Raw genomic sequence first — 13,375 nt, 5'->3', positions numbered from 1 at the left:
GGAGCAGCATCTCCTCATCTGTGGCTCACTAGTGCAACAATGCTGGAAATGTGTCCCATGAAAAAACATTTGACCGGTACTCTCTAATAACTAAAGTTCCTTGGGTGAATTATGTAAACTCACTACACCGGTACATTTTAGCGCTTCCATAGCGAGGTATAAGTTAGAACTTTACGCTACTTTATATTAGAAATGGCAACAGCTGAGGGTGAATGCCCCATAACAATAAGATAGTGAAAAAGAAGAAGTGTATCAACTACGGCGTCGTAGTGGCAGACTTGTGCAAATGTTCAGAACTTATGCAGATCTCAAATACATATCAGCATGTACCAGAAAGTTGATTTTGCATAATATTGTGAAACAAAACTCCAGATAATATGTCTGCTAATGGGTGCTATTTTGCAGTCCTTATACACACTCCATAGTAATACTTGTATCTCTGACTAGGGTAGCCGTAATGGGCCGACAATCCATCAAGCGGTGCGGCTTCAAAGTCATACTAAAACATTTTGACAGATTTTTGAGTTCCGTGTGTAATGTTATTTATTTTCAATTGAACATTTAAAGTTTTGGTGTTGTTCACTGGCGTCATATTGCAGTCTACACATATCCCTTATGTGTGACTTCCATCTACTGGTCACACTCACTATGTACCAAATAAAGTTGCTTTGAGGTCGGTAAGCACAACCAGAATAATTCCGTACATTAGGCACACTGTCGATTTTTGAGAAAATAAAAGGATTTTCGGTGCGCCTTATAGTCCGAAAAATACGGTATATATATATTTATATATATATATATATATATATATATATATATATATATATATATATATATATATATATATATAAAAAGACTCAAAACATTGCAGCTTTTTCCGCAACGTTTTGAAAAAGCTGCTGCGAAATCAGGCATTCGGGGCCTCTACAATAACGAATAAAGCCGATGAAATCCTTAGGGGGACTGATATACACTACCGTTCAAAAGTTTGGGGTCACATTGAAATGTCCTTATTTTTGAAGGAAAAGCACTGTGCTTTTCAATGAAGATAACTTTAAACTAGTCTTAACTTTAAAGAAATACACTCTATACATTGCTAATGTGGTAAATGACTATTCTAGCTGCAAATGTCTGGTTTTTGGTGCAATATCTACATAGGTGTATAGAGGCCCATTTCCAGCAACTATCACTCCAGTGTTCTAATGGTACAATGTGTTTGCTCATTGGCTCAGAAGGCTAATTGATGATTAGAAAACCCTTGTGCAATCATGTTCACACATCTGAAAACAGTTGAGCTCGTTACAGAAGCTACAAAACTGACCTTCCTTTGAGCAGATTGAGTTTCTGGAGCATCACATTTGTGGGGTCAATTTAGCAGAAAAAGAGAACTTTCATCTGAAACTCGACAGTCTCGTTCTTAGAAATGAAGGCTATTCCACAAAATTGTTTGGGTGACCCCAAACTTTTGAACGGTAGTGTACCTAATTACCTAACTGATCTACTTGAGTCGTAACCTAAGTAACTAAACGATGTTTGACGTCATATTGACTCACAGTCATTCGATTCCTATTTACTCTCCTTGCTCTTAAAAGCCCATCATGTTTATTTGTTCTGATGTTTCTTTGTTGGTTCTCCTGCTAACAGCAACTCCAAGGTCCGTCCGGGGCCTCCGTGTAAATAAACATGTTCCATTACATGTTTTATGATTTACTGAGTTCTCCTATGTGCGTGGTAAAAACAAACAAAAAAACAAGATGTCCAAATGTATTTGTCAAAGAGTCATTTACCGCTTTATTTACCGTTGTAAAGAGCTGATCTGTAAATATTTAACTGCAACGAACTAATGAATTCTTGATACTTTTATTTTTTTTGTTACATTGAATAATACTCGGAGGTTTGTTGAAATTTATTGGATGTGGCACAGTCCTATAAAGCGATGCGCCAGACTCTGCAAAGTAGTTTGCTACTTTATTTATTGTGTTCTCTATGCGAGACACCCTCGTCCAACCAATGAACTTGTGTGACACTAAAAGGAACTGATAAAACATTCTCATGAATAATTAGTCAATTTCAACTTGACAGACTGTCTTGTACGCCGATTGATACAAGCTTTTATCCAGGTAGTATATGTGGATTTGTTTTAGCAATTTTTTACAGTTTATCCTTCTTCTACAGCTTATCCTGTTCAGTGTCGGAGGGAATTACAGAGCAATAGACAATTGTAGTCCTCTGTTAAATTGATGGATCACTAAAACACATCAGCAGTGGTTGGCAGTCGGTGCCTGCAAGGCCTTCTCTGCATGCCTAAACACTATCAAAAAGGCACTGACAACTTAAAAAACCCGTAGCATTCAGAAATTCACTAACAAATTCCCTTTATGTATTTTTGCTCCTGGAAATGAATCATTTTTCATAATATCAATTTGTTTTTGAGTCATCAATAGATAGCTTACTGCACTTGGAACGCACCCTTTCCATGGCCAGACTCGATATGTCGCCCCCTCTTGGTGCGAGGCCGTCTACGGAACTGCAGCCCATTTCCCCGAGTGGATAAAGGAATGTAAAACTATTATTTTGATCACTTGATTGAATGTCGTGTCACCCCTGTCCACGATTACTTCAAATCTGAAATGGTTATCATTATGAGCCAAAAAGAAATATAAAAGAATCACCATTTCCGAAGTTCCCTGATCTTCCAGCTCCTCTTCCACTGACATCATAGTCTGCACTGCAAAAAATATCTGACACATTATAGGATAAAAAGAGTAGTTTTTAGGAAAAAAAATACTAAAAACTTGTAAAATGATATCTCCATGCAGCTAGAACATTTAACTTGATAAGACATCTTGAAGTAAAATTTCTATATTTAGACTTTTAAACTACCGTATTTTACGGACTATAAGGCACAATTAAAATCATATTTTTTTTCTCAAAACTCGACAGTGCGCCTAATGTAAGGAATAAGTTTGGTTGAGCTTACCCACCTCGAAGCAATTTTATTTGGTACATGGTGTCATGATAAGTGTGACCAGTAGAAGGCAGTCAAACATAACAGATAAGTGTAGGCTGCACCGCTTGATGTGTTTCAACATACGAGCATTATTATGGTGTGTGTATAAGGTAAGACATATTATCTGGAGTGTTTTTTCGCAATATTATGCAAAAGCAACTTTTTTTTCCTTCTGGTACCTGCTGATCTGTATTTGGGATCTGCATAAATCCTGAAAAATTGCGCAGGTCCGCCTTTGTAAAAAAAAAGCGGCAATTTGCTCACGCATTTGTTCACAAAGGGGTGGCCCTCGCCCCATCCTTGTTTGTGAATGACTGAGCATTTCATGGAAGCTGCTTTTATACCCAATCATGGCACCCACCTGTTCCCACCTGTTTTAATCCGTGGGGTTTTCCAAATAAGTGTTTGATGAGCATTCCTCAACTTTCTCAGTCTTTTTTGCCACTTGTGCCAGCTTTTTTGAAACATGTTGCAGGCATCAAATTCCAAATGAGCCAATACTTGCAAAAAATAACAACATTTTTCCGGTCCGAACGTTAAGTATCTTGTCTTTGCAATCTATTCAATTGAATATAGGTTGGAAACGCTGGAACGCAGGTGAGCACGGGTCGTGATGAGCAGATGAGAGCTGGCGTAGGGGCAGAGCTAATGTTTTTAGCATAGCTCTGTCAAGGTTCCGTAGCTAAGTTAGCTTTAATGGTGTCATTAGCAACAGCATTGCTAAGCTTCGCCAAGCTGGAAAGCATTAACCGTGTAGTTACATGTCCAGAGTTTGGTAGTATTGTTGGTCTTCTGTCTATCCTTCGAGTCAGGGACTTATTTGTTTGGTTTCTATATACAGTTAAAGGCCTACTGAAACCCACTACTACCGACCACGCAGTCTGATAGTTTATATATCAATGATGAAATCTTAACATTATAACACATGCCAATACGGCCGGGTTAACTTATAAAGTGACATTTTAAATTTGCCGCTAAACTTCCGGTTCGAAACGCCTCTGAGGATGACGTATGCGCGTGACGTAGACCGGCGAACACGGGTATGCCTTCCACATTGAAGCCAATACGAAAAAGCTCTGTTTTCATTTCGTAATTCCACAGTATTCTGGACATCTGTGTTCGTGAATCTGTTGCAATCATGTTCATTGCATTATGGAGAAGGAAGCTGAGCAAGCAAAGAAGAAAGTTGTCGGTGCGAAATGGACGTATTTTTCGAACGTAGTCAGCAATAACAGTACACAGCCGGCGCTTCTTTGTTTACATTCCCGGAAGATGCAGTCAAGATGGAAGAACTCGGATAACAGAGACTCTAACCAGGAGGACTTTTGACTTCGATACACAGACGCCTGGAGAGAACTGGGACAACACAGACTCTTACCAGGATTACTTTGATTTGGATGACAAAGACGCAGACGTGCTACTGTGAGTATGCAGCTTTGGCTTCTAAACATTTGATCGCTTGACCGTATGTGCGCAACTTTTTTTTGCGTATGTACGTAACTTTTTAAAAATATATAAGCTTTATGAACCTTGGGTTAGGTGAACGGTCTTTTGGGATGAGTGATTGTGTGTGTTGATCAGGTGTTTGAATTGTATTGGCGTGTTCTATGGAGCTAGGAGCTAGCAGAGGAGCTAGGAGCTAGCGTAACAAACACGCAGGTGTTTTTATGCAGGATTAATTTGTGGCATATTAAATATAAGCCTGGTTGTGTTGTGGCTAATAGAGTATATATATGTCTTGTGTTTATTTACTGTTGTAGTCATTCCCAGCTGAATATCAGGTACCGTGAGTATGCAGCCTTGGCTGCTAAACATTTGATAGCTTGACCGTATGTGCGCGTCACGTACGTAACTTTTTAAAAATATATAAGCTTTATGAACCTTGGGTTAGGTGAACGGTCTTTTGGGCTGAGTGATTGTGTGTGTTGATCAGGTGTTTGAATTGTATTGGCGTGTTCTATGGAGCTAGGAGCTAGCAGAGGAGCTAGGAGCTAGCATAACAAACACGCAGGTGTTTTTATGCAGGATTAATTTGTGGCATATTAAATATAAGCCTGGTTGTGTTGTGGCTAATAGAGTATATATATGTCTTGTGTTTATTTACTGTTGTAGTCATTCCCAGCTGAATATCAGGTCACCCCCGGCTCTCACAGCATCTTCCCTTCACTTGCACTTTACTCATCCAAAAATCTTTCATCCTCGCTCAAATTAATGGGGAAATTGTCGCTTTCTCGGTCCGAATCTCTCTCACTTCATGCGGCCATCATTGTAAACAATAGGGAACTTTGCGTATATGTTCAACTGACTACGTCACGCTACTTCCGGTAGGGGCAAGCCTTTTTTTTATCAGATACCAAAAGTTGCAATCTTTATCGTCGTTCTATACTAAATCCTTTCAGCAAAAATATGGCAATATCGCGAAATGATCAAGTATGACACATAGAATGGATCTGCTATACCCGTTTAAATTAAAAAAAATAATTTCAGTAGGCCTTTAAACTCCTTTATTTGGTCCATGAAATTATATATTTTTTTCCAACAGTCTATTATTTTCATATATTAGCCTGTTTTTGGCTTCACTGTTTTCAGCATGTGTATGATGGATTATTTATTTGTCCCATCAGATTTCATCACATATGTGTCAATGTCATGTCAATGTCAGGAGTGCAGGCAGATGTCACTTAGACTATAAAAGCCACTGGGCTGTTTATTTAACCAACCAGATTTCTAATTCACCTCAAATGCTCAACAACAATCTTTCTGTTTTCTGACAAGAATACATTACTTCCTTACCATACCAACCCCAATGCAGCCCTTAATGTTTCACAGCCTAAAATAACGTAACATCTGTTAAATTCACTCGAGTGGATTGAAATGCACACTTCTCGAATATTAGATGTGAATGTATTTTAATGGGTTCTTTTGAAATAATGAATAGTTTGCAAAAAAAAAATTAAAATGAATTTCCCGATTGAAGTGCACATTAAGAAGCAGCTCACCTCACTGAAGGTGAGAACTAAAAATAGAATGTTTGTGTGAGCAGAAACTCTCAGGAATTGCATGAAATTTGAAGGGGGAAAGGGGAAACGAGGATAGAGGTGACGGTTACGATCGTGGTGTTGCTTTAAAGCACGTTGGACAGATGGCCATGACTTCGACAGCATTAGCTCCGATTAAAAAATCCCTTTTTTATGGTGTTTTTATTAGGTCTGTCAAAATTAATGAGTTAACTCATGTGATTAATCACAAAAAATATTGCATTAATCATGAACACATTTGGATTAATCATGACATTTATTTTGAACGTACAAGCCCTTTTACCTTACCTATACTGTCAGTGATCGTGGTTAATCTGTTAAAAATAAAAATAATTTGAGGGCCCTAGTTTTCATATACACTACCGTTCAAAAGTTTGGGGTCACATTGAAATGTCCTTATTTTTGAAGGACAAGCACTTTACTTTTCAATGAAGATAACTTTAAACTAGTCTTAACTTTAAAGAAATACACTCTATACATTGCTAATGTGGTAAATGACTATTCTAGCTGCAAATGTCTGGTTTTTGGTGCAATATCTACATAGGTGTATAGAGGCCCATTTCCAGCAACTATCACTCCAGTGTTCTAATGGTACAATGTGTTTGCTCATTGGCTCAGAAGGCTAATTGATGATTAGAAAACCCTTGTGCAATCATGTTCACACATCTGAAAACAGTTTAGCTCGTTACAGAAGCTACAAAACTGACCTTCCTTCGAGCAGATTGAGTTTCTGGAGCATCACATTTGTGGGGTCAATTTAACGCTCAAAATGGCCAGAAAAAGAGAACTTTCATCTGAAACTCGACAGTCTATTCTTGTTCTTAGAAATGAAGGCTATTCCACAAAATTGTTTGGGTGACCCCAAACTTTTGAACGGTAGAGTATATTCTTGTTTAAAATTAATTTTAAATGGCAGACAAGAGGATGTCACTAACTCAGACACAAATTACATATTTTATTAGGAAGCAAAGTGCCGGAACGTTTACCAGTCCATTTGAACTAATATGAAAAGCCATGAAAAGATCAAATATAATTGTATTTTTCAAACCTTCATTGACATCCTTCACAGAAGCATCATGATGTACGATCGGATTTGTTTTGCCTTAGCATTTTGTTCCTCAGTGTCTTGAAAAAAGCAGACCAGGGGGGTGGTCTGCAGACCTGCAGCGAAGCAGGGTGTGCCAGGACCGGCTTCGAGATCAGCGACAGGTGCGTAAATGACCCAGCTATGAGTGTTTGTCTGATCACCTGTCGCTCTGTTAAAGGCAGCAGTCGGGAAGGAGAAGGGAGAGTGGGTGATGGTGGAGAACGAGCACGAGCGAGAGAGAGACAGAGACGCCAGAAGCCCTATGGCTGAAAAGCAACAGAACAAACATTTAATGAAAAATAAATCCCTGTTCAGAACCATGAACACAGCTGTCATGTACATTCTTGGTGGTCCTAAAAACCCGGAGGAGCAAGACCTCCACAGGTGTATATTATTATAACGTAATAATATAAAATAAGACGCATACTGCACTGTAATACCAATAAGACCTAATTAAACACTTAATTTAGGCCAAAAATATGTAAAATATGTTAAAAGGAAAAAAAATCCATGGTGTACAGTAGAAATTATTGGGTGGATCTCACAAGAGAGGAATCAATTTGCCATTGCAGTCTGCTGAAAACGATGGAAAGCGCCACTCTACACAGATACTGACGCAGTGGTCAAAGTTGTAATTGCCACAAATCAAATGTGTCACGTTTCGTGTGTAGGGTAAACCGCGACGGATCGGGTCACATGAATCCCCTTCTTACTGCCGTGAAGCCCCAATATTTGCAGCACGATGTTTTGAAGGACAACCGCATTGACAATAACAAGTCAAATAGTTCATAACACAGCATTTTATTTTATTCTGATGAATGTGTTCGGTAAATATTGGCCTTATGTACGATATTTTTTCAAAAAACTTACATGATAATGGCAAGGGAAAGTTTATTTATAGAGCACAATTCGTACACATGGCAATTAATTGCATGTGCTTTACCGATGCATAAAATTACAAAGAGGCGAATAAAAGCATGGATATAAATAAAATCATCATAAAAATAATAATGAGAGATAGAATACGTTCAGTCTTTATATGCACAATTAAATACAAGTCTGCCTGGATTTGAACCATGCCAACATCTTCTGGAAGACTATTCCAGATTTTAGGAGCATAAAACTTAAATAACAATAGTCGTTTTCAAACATAATGGGATTGTTGACCTATATAACCAAGGAAGAACCGTATTGATTTTAAATTACATCAGGGCATGAGAATGCTGAGGTACTGTAGCTGAGGTTAAAGACCACTGCGTTCCTTTTCATCGCTCCGCCAGACACACTTTTAACCAATCATCTTTCCATTTGCAGGGACTACATCTTTGTCAAGGACACAATCTTTGGGGTTTGTTGGAGTCAAAGGTCAAAGAGGGGTACCTGTGCTTTCCCTAATCTAATTTTCACTGCATAACTGCATCTTTGGCACTGTCTGATGTAGGGATGGGTGACGTTCACATTTGAACCGATACAGTACCAATTACCGGTACTGGGTAATTGATACTGAGCACTTAGAGGCACCAATTGTCGGTACTTTTGTGCGTGTTAATAAATATTCATTTTTTTTTATGACAACATCTATTCTTTTATTGCAACATTAAAAAAAGAGCTGATTATGATATGTGCTGTCCAGTTGTTATATCTTGTTTTAAAAGCCTACTGAAACCCACTACTACCGACCACGCAGTCTGATAGTTTATATATCAATGATGAAATCTTAACATTGCGGCACATGCCAATACGGCCGGGTTAACTTATAAAGTGCAATTTTAAATTTCCCGCGAAACTTCCGGTTGAAAACATCTACGTATGATGACGTATGCGCGTGACGTCAATCGTTGAAACGGAAGTATTCGGACACATTGTATCAAATACAAAAAGCTCGGTTTTCATCGCAAAATTCCACAGTATTCTGGACATTTGTGTTGGTGAATCTTTTGCTATTTGTTTAATGAACAATGAAGACTGCAAAGAAGAAAGCTGTAGGTGGGATCGGTGTATTAGCGGCTGGCTGCAGCAACACAACCAGGAGGACTTTGACTTGGATAGCAGACGCGCTATCCGATGCTAGCCGCCGACCGCATTGATGATCGGGTGAAGTCTTTCGTCGCTCCGTCGATCGCTGGAACGCAGGTGAGCACGGGTGTTGATGAGCAGATGAGGGCTGGCTGGCGTAGGTGGATAGCTAATGTTTTTAGCATAGCTCTGTGAGGTCCCGTTGCTAAGTTTGCTTCAATGGCATCGTTAGCAACATCATTGTTAAGCTTTGCCAGGCTGAAAAGCATTAACCGTGTAGTTACAGGTCCATGGTTTAATAGTATTGTTGATTTTCTGTCTATCCTTCCAGTCAGGGGTTTATTTCTTTTGTTTCTATCTGCAGTTAAGCCCTAAGCTATCACGTTAGCTCCGTAGCTAAAGTGCTTCGCCGATGTATTGTCGTGCAGATAAAAGTCACTGTGAATGTCCATTTCGCGTTCTCGACTCTCATTCTCAAGAAGATATAGTATCCGAGGTGGTTTAAAATACAAATCCGTGATCCACAATAGAAAAAGGAGAGAGTGTGGAATCCAATGAGCCAGCTTGTACCTAAGTTACGGTCAGAGCGAAAAAAGATGCGTCCTGCACTGCACTCTAGTCCTTCACTCTCATGTTCTTCATCCACAAATCTTTCATCCTGGCTCAAATTAATGGGGTAATCGTCGCTTTCTCGGTCCCAATCGCTCTCGCTGCTGGTGTAAACAATGGGGAAATGTGAGGAGCCCTTCAACCTGTGACGTCACGCTACTTCCGGTACAGGCAAGGCTTTTTTTATCAGCGACCAAAAGTTGCGAACTTTATCGTCGATGTTCTCTACTAAATCCATTTAGCAAAAATATGGCAATATCGCGAAATGATCAAGTATGACACAGAATGGATGTGCTATCCCCGTTTAAATAAAAAAAAATCCTTTCAGTAGGCCTTTTATATCATCATATTATTAGACTAACACCCTCCCCCCACCACATCCCACCTCCCCGGATTGTAATTAATCAAATGTAAATAATCAAATGTATATACTTGTTCTTGTGCTTTCTGAGCTCACTATGTTCACTGCTCGCTGTACATATCCTACCAAGTCAGACCTACACTGTTTCAATGTCCATTTCTCAGATAATATTATTGTTGATGACCGAAGTGCTGATATCAACCAAAACCTAACCCCACCCCCGCCCCAAACCCCTCCACATCCCGACTTAAACAAGTTGAAAAACTTATTTGGGTGTTACCATTTAGTGGTCAATTGTACGGCATATGTACTGTACTGTGCAATCTACTAATAAAAGTCTCAATCAATCAATCAGTCATTTGCAAGTATGACATTAAGTTGCAATTACAACTAGCAGTCCAAGACATTAGTTTTTTTGTTGTTGTTGCTCCCTAAAAAGTGTTAATACTATAAGTATTTTACTTATCACGAACCAGCTGTTAGATCAGACCTGGGCATTCTGCGGCCCGCGGGCCGCATCCGGCCCTTTGTGCGTCCCTGTCCGGCCCGCGTGAGGCCAATTATAAATTACAAAATAAATTTAAAAAAGTATCTATGTCGAGTGTGCAATACAACGGTGCTGCTTTTGTTTTGAAAATCGTTATTTGTATTACTTCCGTGTGGACGTATGCGTGATTGTGAGTGAATGTGAACAACTGCAATTACAAAATAAAGTTGAAAAAACATCTATGTCCTGCGCGCAATACAACTGTGCTGCTTTTATTTTGAAAAGTATTATTTATGGGCGTGTGTCCGTGTGTAACCTGCGAGTGAAGGTGCACATGCAGCGACAAGTGATGCACGGTTTACACCCGAGACGCCAAAAAGAGAAAAGTTGATGAGGAATGCCGTGTTTTCAACAACACATGAACTGCAAAGCAACGTCCCCTCACCTAAGGTGCGTGCCTGCGCAATTGCGCACTGTTCAAGCGTCTGCTGCGCGCAGCAAGTATATGCCGCGCACCAAATCAAATCCCATCTGAATTATAAACAAAATAAACATATTTATTCTATGGAATTTTGCAATGCAACTTTGAGTGACAGTGACAACAAGCGGCCCTAATGGTGTTCGTCAACACCGTTCAATTGAACACCGTTCAATTATTGTAACGTCTATCGAGATGCTTCGAGGACAGGAATTATATCGATCACTTTATTGAACAAAACTGTTTATATTCGGACATAACCACACCAAAAACATGAGTAAAACAATTCTATCTCGAAAAACTAGTCATTTTCTGCCGTACAAACCAGGCCAAAACCAACTTGTCATCTGTCACCAACACGCATAGCACTAAACCACTGGTGCGTTTAAGGCCACACAAAAAGTCGGACAACTCAAACACCACACAAAGTTACACTATGACTCCTCAGTCATACGTGTGCTTATTTTACTGTCATTTATTATTAATGTTAATTTATATATATTAGTAATGGAATGCTGTTACACACACTATGTTGAAGTATTACTATTATTATTATTATTATTATTATTATTTATCTTACGGTATACATCAAAAATAATATTGAGCAAAATGTAATTGAAATATTGTCGATGTGGCCCTCCAGCAGTGCTCGGGTAGCTCATGCGGCCCCCGGTAAAAATTAATTGCCCACCCCTGTGTTAGATTGTAACATGCATCTTAGTTGTAGTTTTCGTTAACAAATTTGTAGGTGTCAAAATCGCCATGTAAAATTGCTAATGCCAATCAGTAGCATATCAATAGAAAAGCCAATGTACATTAGAATGAAGCTAGCGCTTTTGTGGAAAAGTGGAGCCTTACTTTACTTGCATTGGAGTGTTTTGGGGGGATCAGTGTTCTTTGTTACTGTTGAAAATTGCAACATTAGCTAGAGGTAGTTTGGCTCAGTCCGCTCTCAGTGCTGCTGGAGTGTCTAACCCTGGCTTTAGTCTGCAACTGGGATTGTTGTCACACATAACCCAGGTACCGTAACACGGTACCGGTGAGTTCGAATCTCGTGTTGCTTTTTCGTCACTATTTGACACATTTTCACTCATTCTTAATTATTCCTGTCAGAGCAAGAGTCTGACGGCAAGCTTTTCAGTGGGCATTAATGAAGTAGAAACACAAGCCCTGGATGTGACAGCCAACACGCTGACAAGAGTGGCCACGTGACGCAGAACTCGTTTGGCAGCTCGTTGAGGTTTGAAGAGGCAGACATACCTGCCGACTCGTCAGGGTGACGGCGACATTACCGCTGTAGGTACAAAAGCTTTGAGCCCGTTTGCCAATGTTCGCTGCTTCATCATTAAACGCCTCCACGGGTCATCTGACACCAACATCTGTTGGGTTGGAAGAGGATTAGCCGCCTGATTTTGCTCTCGTATATTCATTTAGTGTCATTACATCCACCTGCAACCTTTCAAATCTGACTATACCGTAGTGGCGTTAACAACATTAATAATTATTATATATTATATTGTAGTATAGCATGTGACTGCACGTCCGGTTGCTGTCGCCTCTGACTCAAGCACACAGGGGGGCAAACAAGCCCATTTGTAGCTAGGGATGGGCATCGAACCCGGTTCCATAAGCGGCAGCAGTTGTCTGCGTTATTTTTATTTTTACCATTAATGAGTAACCTACCGTATTTTCCGGACTATAAGGCGCACTCAAATGTATTTATTTTTCTCAAAACTCGACAGTGCGCCTTATAACCCAGTGCGCCTAATATACGGAATAATTCTGGTTTTGCTTACCGACCTCGAAGCAATTTTATTTGGTACATGGTGTAATGATAAGTGTGACCAGTAGATGGCAGTCAAACATAAGAGATATGTGTAGACTGCAATATGACTCAAGTAAACAACACCAACATTTCATATGTTCCAGTGAAAATAAAGAACATTACATACGGCGCTCAAAAATCGATCAAAATGTTTTAGTACGACTTTGGTAAACTATGAAGCCGCACCGCTTGATGGATTGTACTGTGCTTCAACATACAAGTATTATAATGGTGTATGTATAAGGTAAGACATATTATCTGGAGTTTTGTTTCACAATATTGTGCAAAAGCAACTTTTCTTACCCTCTGGTATCTGCTGATCTGTATTTGGGATCTGCATAAATCCGGAAAAATTGCGCATCTGCCTTTGTAGTCCGTGCCGACACCATAGTCGATAATCTTCTTCTTTTTCTCTATCTTCTTGTTATGGGACATTCATCCTCCGCTGCTGCCATTTCTAATAT

Source organism: Entelurus aequoreus, linkage group LG02 (assembly GCF_033978785.1).
Source record: "Entelurus aequoreus isolate RoL-2023_Sb linkage group LG02, RoL_Eaeq_v1.1, whole genome shotgun sequence".
Lineage (NCBI taxonomy): Eukaryota > Metazoa > Chordata > Actinopteri > Syngnathiformes > Syngnathidae > Entelurus > Entelurus aequoreus.
This window is presented reverse-complemented; position numbering follows the sequence as displayed.